The following is an 8,878-nucleotide window of genomic DNA, read 5'->3' on the forward strand; positions in this document are numbered from 1 at the left end:
GGTCTCAAGTGGTTAGGAGCTGCCAGTAGGGGCTTGTGATGGCACTGTAGAGATGCGTTTTCAGCTAAACTGAAGTTGGTGCCTTTGCCACAGGACAAATGCAGCAATGCTGATGATTTTGGCCCGTCACAACCATCAATAAGCCGAATTGCCATGGAAACAATTATGGGACTTTGGCTACAGCAAACACAATTCATGCAAATAGCCGGCTTCACAGGACTATAGGCTCAATTCAGGCTGATCTCACAGAAATATTGCTGGCACTCGTATGAAGATGAACTTTTTATCTTTATTGTGTAGGCCTAGGCTATATCATAATGTATTCTCTTGAATTCTTTATTAAATGTTTGAGTATAAATTCCTTAGGAATTTCATAATTCAATGTGAATTTATCTGAGAATATTCCTAAATAGGGAAATCTATTCAGTGATTGGCTCTTGGTTACATTGTCATCCAAAATCCTGTTTGGGCACAGCAAAGTGTTGTGAATCAGCTCAAAGACTGACCTGACATAAGATTTAGTCCTACACTTCACTCATATTAGGACTATGATGCTTGATAACTGTTAAGCACAAGTTTGAGCCAAGAATTTTTTACTCTTAAGTCAGTCCTTAGTGGTGTTCTTATGAGTAATTCTGAGTAGCTTAAATAAGTGTAGCATTTTGATAGGTTGCGTTTGGAAACCAAAGTAAGCCACTTCCTGTTCATTTAAGTTTGGTCAAATCTTACCTCTCTGTCAGACACAGATAATAGGCTACAGATTTATGCGCACAGCCTTTGACCACTGGTAGGGAGCCAGTGATAGCACTCCTATTAACAGCTCTGTGTGATCAAAACTTTCTCAGAAATGTTATTTTATAGAAGGAGCTTTTAAATGGGGTGTAAAATATATAGCGGCCATCGTTGGGGCTCTCATCGCCGTGATCGTCTTTAACGGTTCTACTGGTAGCCGCTTCCTCAAACAGGCAAGTTCAAAGCAGCATTCAAGGAGGAATGTGAGACGTTTGATCCACAAAACACACGGTAAGCATCTCTACTACAGCTGCGCCACGGTTTTGGTGCAGATGTGCCGAATTCTAATTTCTGCTGAAAAGAGGTGAATGCAAATTTCGGCAGGTAGCCTACAACATCTGTTTTGTTGTCTTATTATGCACTCGCCTCTCAGGGTCCTTGTCAGTCACTTGCTCACTTTGCTCATTGATCAAACGCGGTAATCACCCCATCTGAATCTCAATGAATGCTACTTCTAAGTGTAATAAAATACTAACGACTCTAAACGTTCAAAATATATACTTCGAATAATTTATCATAGTTCATCCCCACGAAGGATGATATAGCGTTTAAAAGCAGTATTTGGAGGTGCATGCACTTCTCGGCAGGCATGCAACACTCGGCATAACACCGGTCCTCAGCCTTGCGTCACACTGGAAGCGTTTCAGCCTGCCCCAGGTTATTGACTTCTTTGTCATTTTGTGTGCTTCTACTACCGATCACAGGTCTCTAACAGTAACAGTTTCCCTCGTTACTTGCCGGGCTGAATTTCCCACTTGGGGCACTTCAGAATAAGAGCGTTTTGCCTACCTGATTTTGCTGAATTGTTTAGATTTAGTTGATTTGGTAAGTTGTCCTTAATTTTTTTTTGCTTCTACCATGGTTAAGACTACATAGTTTAACTTTCTTTTTTGGTCTCTTTTGACTGTGTTTATTGATATACCAACCTGGAGTCTGCACAAGGTATTTTATTTTGAAGATCGACCGGATTCTCTATGCCGTTTCTGTGTCTGACTTCCTGCACGGCTCATCTGCTCTCTGCTGCTTGACGCATCTTCCGGTTTTTTGATTACATTGTACATCATTTCAGGGGTAGCATATTCTGATTCAGAAGGGGATATTCTGATAGGGGATATTAGTCTATCAAATAATGCTCCCACTACAGAATCATTTTATATTGCACCACTTCTCACTCCATGTATACTTTATGGAGATGGGGAGCATGTTGAAAGACTATATTATACATATACCACCATTTAGCCTATTTAAGATGTATATATTCTGATAGACTTTTATAATTTTGTTTTGCTATTGCTGACGATCAGCCATTACCTCGACGGCATGCCCCACAGCAAGGTTGCACACAGGTTGCACAGATTTATGGGCGTGGAAACAGACCAACCTTGTGGGTCATGTGCATGCGCAGAACCATTAAGTAGCACATCTCGATAGGTAGCATAAGGGAACTGAGCCGCTTCTGGGACACGCTGTAGCGCTTCTGGTGTGAGCACAATGGCAGCGATTAGGTACGGCAGCTGTGGCACACCCCGCCTGTCTGGGTACGTCCCTTATATGTATTGCAACAGAATAGGTCTAATTAACGTTTCATCTATTAAGCATTTATTTTTATAGCTGTAAAGAAATATTGGATATCTTCATCGACAAGCCTTTTTAGGGAAGGAGTCATGTGGCTTTCCTGAGCAAGACTATGATCTAGTCTTTGCCAAGATTCCCTTCACACATCCATGCAGCAAAGTAAACATCTGTTTGTGTCACAGGCTTTTGTACATTCCCTGAGCTTCATAATCCAAATGTCATGTGTTTAACAATGTAATATCATATTGTGTGGGTTAGACAATGCTCTGGAGAACACTAAAGAATTGGTCCATGACTTTACTGGGAAGACTCGTTTTAGCACACTGGAGGACACTTTGTTGGGATCTGTGCTGGATGATCTGGAATGGTGTGGAAGGAAGGGCAGCAACAATTCATCATGCACTGTGCAATAACTTACAAGTGGGACCAGTTCAGGCTACAAATGATCAACTTTCATGCATGAAATACAGCAAATCACAATAATAAGGCGTTGAACAACACAGAAGAACAGTGGCAGCAGCTGTACTTGTACCATATTTATAACATTATAGTATCTGACATGTAAACATCTGCATTAGTAGTGGTCTGAAAAACTTAAGACCAGCGCTGCTGCACAATTCAGTGTGAAACAATATTGTTTCCAGTGAATGATTAAAAGTATATAATTACAGAAGCATTTTTTTAAAATGTCTAACATGTTCTTTTTCTGCTTGGTCTGCTTCTGAAGATTTGAATACATCCTGATATTAATTACAATTAGTTTTATGAGGTGTTCTTTGTGAAGTCTATAAACAGAAGAAGTAGTAAACTGAAGAAGTGAGTGACTAACATTTTTAAACATGTTCTGTGTGTGTGTGTGTGTGTGTGTGTGTGTGTGTGTGTGTGCTATTTTAGAAACATTCATTAGACTTTGCAAACGCATGGAAAACCCTGTTAATTCCATCTGGAAAAGAGCGTCTGCTAAGGTGAGTGCCACCAAATACATTCATTCTTGGCTCAGTCAGTACTAAACATGACGTGTTTGAGGGGCCTAAGTAAAAGCAAAGAAAGACAAAGGTCTCCTGGCCTGGTTCCTCATTGCTGAGGCTTTGTGTTGGTCTGGTTGCAGGAGCCCTCTTATAGATTCACATTAGTTGCTAATAGCATCTTTAGGAAACATACAGCACAGTTGGTGTGACATGAGGGGACCTTGCTTCACCTTAGAAAATGTACACATGCAATTTATATTGCTGGGTTAGTCAAGTTCATATGGTGTGGAGGATTTAGTACATGTACAGGTACATGTGTATGAGACGCATCCAGCCCACGTGTGTATGTTACGCCCCGGGGTGACCGGAAGTGCTAGTAGCGCTGTGTCCGCCTCAATATGATTGTTTTAGTCAACCGAGGGTTAGTGGTCGTGGTGGTGGTTTAAATGTCAAATACACTGTGATGAATTTAACTCCTTTGAAGTTCTCACTCTTAAAGTTGCAGCCCTCCAACTTATAATATTTGTTATAATTTATCGCCTCCCAAAACCACCGGGAGGATTTTTATCAGAACTTCCTGAATTTATCTACTCTGGTTTTAAATTATGACAGAATTGTTCTTTGTGGCTGAGTTTTAATATTCATGTTGATGACCCCAACAATGTTAATGCAACTAAATGAGGAATAAAAAAAACCAAAAAAAAAACTAAATTTGGCCACTTCTTTTAACTTTAAACAACATGTCAAAGGGCAAACCCATAACCGTGGTCATACACTGGACTTGGTTTTTACCCCCGGGTGTCAGCATTTCCTCGGTGGAATTAGTGGACATGACCATATCTCACCACAGATGTATTGTTTTTAGCTGCGATTCGCCTGTTACTCATGCCGCCTCACCAAGCTCCGTGTGTTCTCGCATCTTTAATGAACAAAGTGTTTCAAAGTCGATCACTTCAATCATATCTGCTTGTTGTCACTAAAGCCTAAAAAGGGAATGCAGGAAAGCAGAGCGCAGATGGAAAAAATCCAGTGTCCAAGTCCATTACCTCAGTCTGAAGGATTTATTAATTAACTACAATAACATGGTTAAGGATGCGAGAACACACTATTTTTCTGAACTCATTACAACACATAAACACAATCCCAGGTTTCTGTTTAAGACTGTGGATCAGCTGGTAAACCCAACCCCTCCTTGTGCCTCAGCTGGAAGTGATGATGACTGAATTGTTTTTCTTATTTTACCAATAAGGTAAATAAGCCTCTATTACCCCCATGGTCTCTTACTCAGAGGTTCCTCACCAGCAACAATAGAGTTTTAACCAGTTTTATCCCATCGACTTGTCTGAGCTTTTAAATACAGTATCACAAATGAGAGTGTCCTCCAGCCCACTTGATGTAATACCTACAAAATTTTTACTGAAAGTAATGGATTCTGTTGGCCCCCCATTTGATCTCTGTTTTTAACAGCTCCCTATCTACTGGTTGTGTCCCTGATTATTTTAAAATGGCTTTTCAAAACTGCCTTTTATTGCAAAGATTCTAGAAAGAATTATGTCCAAACAACTGCTCACTGTACTGGAAAATAACAAATTATAAGTTTCAGTCTGGTTTCAGGAAGTACCACCACAGCACTGAGACTGCCCTGCTTAAAGTCACCAATGACCTTTTTAATGTCTGCTGATGAAGGTATGTGCTCAGTCCTTGTACTCCTGGACCTTAGCGCTGCTTTTGACACCATTGATCACAACATCATGTTAGACAGACTGAGGCACTGGGTGGGGATCTCTGGTACAGCCCTAGAATGGTTTTCATCCTACCTGTCAAATAGGAAGTTTTGCATGTCTGTAAGCAACTATGTCTCTTCGTTCTATCCAGTTAAATATGGATTAGGACCCATTTTGTTTTCCTTGTATCTGCTTCCCCTTGGACATATTATCCATAAACATGGTATTTCTTTTCATATTTATGCTGATGACACACAAATGTACTTGCCCGTCAGATCCACAGACCCTGGAAAGCTGAGTTCACTTAACAACTGCCTTTGTGAAGTTAATAAATGGATGTCAAATAATTTCCTCCAGAAACAGAAATCCTGGTCATCGGGTCCCAGCAGATGGCAAATCAAATACTGCCATCTGCTGGTTCCCTAGTAAATCACATTAAGCCTGTTGCAAAGAACCTTGGTGTCTGGTTTGATAGTAACTTAAATTTCGAGCAGCACACCACCAAGATTTTAGTCCCATACACACCAGCACGTACCTTGAGATCCTCGGGCAGAGGTCTGTTGTCTGTTCCAGAGTCTCAACTGAAAACTAAAGGGGCATTTGCTGTCAGGGCCCCGAGGCTCTGGAACAGCCTGTCTGAGGAAATCAGGTCGGTTGAGTCAGTGAACTCTTTTAAGTCCCTTCTTAAAACATACTTTTATAGGAGAGCCTTTCCCGATCTTATTTGACTTTATTTTATCCCTTTTATTTTATTCTATTTTACTTATTTTATATTTATCTTGAACGTGTATTTTGGTCTTTTCAATGTTTTCTTGCTTTTATCTTGTATTGTTTTTGTATTATTGTCTTTTCCAAAGCGTGTATATGTGACGCATGTAATGCGATGGGGTTGGTCAGATTATGAGTTACTAGGGAACAGACAGTCCTATATAAATTAATCATTAGGTAATGATTAGTTCATGAATATCTGTGAATCAAACTGACCACATTCTTCATGAGTCTTTCATAATTATCTCTGAACCAACGCACACAGCACTAGTAAGAACTTCTTCATTAGGCTACTAATTACTTGAACATTAGTTACTGTTTTTGTGCACCCCAAGTAAGGTCATACATAATACATTAATTTTTACATTTACTCATTTAGCGGATGCTTTTATCCAAAGCGACTTAAGTTGCCACATATGTCAGAGGTCGCATGTCTCTGCAGCAACTAGGGGTTAAGTGTCCTGCTCAGGGACACACTGGCAGATGTGTCACTCCGGTTTCCCCCACCAAAGGCATGTGTCTTAACCACAGCACCACCGCCACCCAGGCAGGGCCAACTGTTGTACTGCAGCTTGGAAAATCCAATTCCAATGCAGAAAAGCTATGTTCTCTGTCAAGTGTCTCAGTCTGCTTTCCTTGCCCGCCTTTGGATATTTGTGGATTTTGTGTGCTTTCATTGCCTGGATTGTTTTCCTTTTGGATTGTAGTTTCCCCTTCCTGGACTTTGAACTGCACATTGTACAACTACCTGTTCTGCCTCAGTGCCTGCATTCTGAGTCAACACTTGAGGGTGAAGAAAACAGACTTGGAACATAATGAGATAATTTGAACAACTTTATTCTCGTTTTGCGAGGTGGAATATCTTATGGGCAACCCATACAGCCTGTCTTTTTTACTCTAACCGGAGAGGGTGTGTCTCACTAGATTACAGTAGTCAGTATGAACAATTCTCAGATATTCATTAACTAATTATTACATACAACTAAAATATGATCTCTCAGTCGGTTCTCTAGTAACTCATGTATTTATTTTAATGTGCTATTGGTTGTTTATTACGTTAATAATCAATTTATTACCTCAATAATTAAATCATGTAAATGTTGTATATTCTATGGTAATATATACAGTACATTCTTATTTCTGTAGTTTGCAGAATATGCCTGTCGCGAAGTCACAGCAATGCTAAATGATGAGAATAACAAACCATACGATCCTGAAAGGTAAGCAGCACTACACTCACCAGTTCAGTGTTGTCAACAACGACCAAGAGCTGGGATAGTGTAGTCAGAAAGAATATAGACAGTTAGTTTTTCACTGCTTTGGTTTTGTACCCTGGCTCATTCAGAGGTGCAGTATATTCAAGTTGTGTTGGTGTATTTATGTTTGGTGGCTCTGGTTGACATTTACCTTATCTACTATTAACAAGACCTTGGAAAAATTCTGAAAATACATCCCAGATAAGGTCTAGTCCTTAGTTTATGTCAAAAGTTACTCAGCCCTTGACTTATACATTTGAATGCTGCTTCATGTGAGAGCCCCTATTAAGTTGATTTGATGTAATCCTTCTAAATGTTGCTCTTTTGTGTTTGCTGTTAGTGTTTTTGCAGTTGAGGTTAAGAACTCCGATACCCCACGGTGACGCACCTCAATAGTGTTCTGGTCTCTAAGAAGTAAGATTTTCTTCTCATTTCTCAGGTGGCTCTTTGCCCTAATGCTTTTTAAAATTCTTATTTTGTATGCCATTTATTTCTGCGCATGTTGTATGCTGTGTGTGTAACTGTGGTGTTTGTTACAAGATTGTATAAAGACAAAATGGTCAAAATTGATGATAAAGCAATGGCTTTTTAGTACAACATTTCTTTTTTGCAGGGACAAGCATAGGTGTCATTTGCACTGGGGACACTGGGGATATGTCCCTACCACTTCTTTAAATTGCTGATTTTGTCCCCATCACTTTTGGAAAGCATTTGTTAAACGTGCTTTGAGAAAGGTTTATTTGCAATTCAATTTAAATTATAGAAGAAACAAATGTGCATTGTCCAAAAAATGTAACTAAGCTAAAAAAAATAAGCTGATTACTCCATTATATATTCTGTTATATTTTTATATTTATAAATTGTCACCTGTCATCTGAATTTTGTGTTTCCCTTCATATAAATAAAGACATTTCCACCATAAATTGGAGCAAAAAATATCTCCAGAATGCAGGAAATTAAGTGTTTCAGGCTCTTCTCGTGGAGGACCCTCTCATATTTGAGCATTTCTTTCTTTCTTGAAAGTAGTGTTAAAAATCTTCTCGTCTTGTTTTCATGCATCATCATGTCTTGTGTATCATCACACCCCTAATCTGATCCCTTCTGTCCCCACCACTTTTCAACACAAAGTGACGCCCTTGGGGACAAGTGTTGCTGTGACACGGGTTTAAAGAGATCTGGATGCAGAAATTGATTGTACTTGCAGGGTAGTGACTAGGTAAGTTGACTACAGGTCATCTCTTTTGGTCAAGCAACTAATGAGTGACATTGTACCAAAACAGTCACCTATACATGTACAGTATGTTTGTGCCTTCACATAGTAAACTTCTTGTTGTTTTTTGTTTCACTGTAGTTCTCACATCAAGGAAAGCACAAAAGAATCTTGTGGAACCTGTTGGTGAAGACGTCTGAACCTAATGTCAAACTACGCTCTTAAACAAAACACAATAAAAAGCAACAAACTGGAAATTCGTTTTTGTGCGGTCATACATTCTACATTAAATCTTTTGTACACATTGACCAGTCTGACCTGATTTTTAAATACAGAAGTACATTCAGAATCATTACATGACTACCTGTCATTTTTGTAATAAAAATGGTCTTAGTTTTTTGTTTTTCTTCATCTGAGATGATCCTGTACAATATCCTGCTATAAGATCATGTTTAACGGATGTTATCTTACTTGGCAGCAGAATTTTAGATGTTTAAAATAAATGTTTGTGATAATGATTGACTTGATGAGCAAATAAAATATTTAGTTATGTGACAGCTGTACAGGTACATAGTGTACCTAAAA

The 8,878-nt window shown here is 39.2% G+C and overlaps 1 long non-coding RNA gene across 3 annotated transcripts; it reads left to right on the plus strand.

The window, feature by feature from the left end:
* Window positions 1-718: 718 nt before the first annotated feature.
* On the plus strand, window positions 719-8,646 carry LOC119912059. Of its 3 annotated transcripts, none has more exons than XR_005446061.1 (6): window positions 719-1,023; window positions 3,262-3,332; window positions 6,974-7,047; window positions 7,424-7,497; window positions 8,212-8,299; window positions 8,435-8,646. It is a non-coding gene; the product is annotated as an uncharacterized LOC119912059 (long non-coding RNA). The 3 variants fall into 3 exon arrangements; XR_005446064.1 differs by lacking the exon at window positions 719-1,023 and adding an exon at window positions 1,498-1,617; XR_005446062.1 differs by lacking the exon at window positions 719-1,023 and adding an exon at window positions 2,184-2,330.
* Window positions 8,647-8,878: the final 232 nt, after the last annotated feature.

Source organism: Micropterus salmoides, unplaced genomic scaffold (assembly GCF_014851395.1).
Source record: "Micropterus salmoides isolate LMB-PRFRI ecotype aquatic unplaced genomic scaffold, ASM1485139v1 Ms_hic_scaffold_1, whole genome shotgun sequence".
Taxonomy (NCBI): Eukaryota; Metazoa; Chordata; class Actinopteri; order Centrarchiformes; family Centrarchidae; genus Micropterus; species Micropterus salmoides.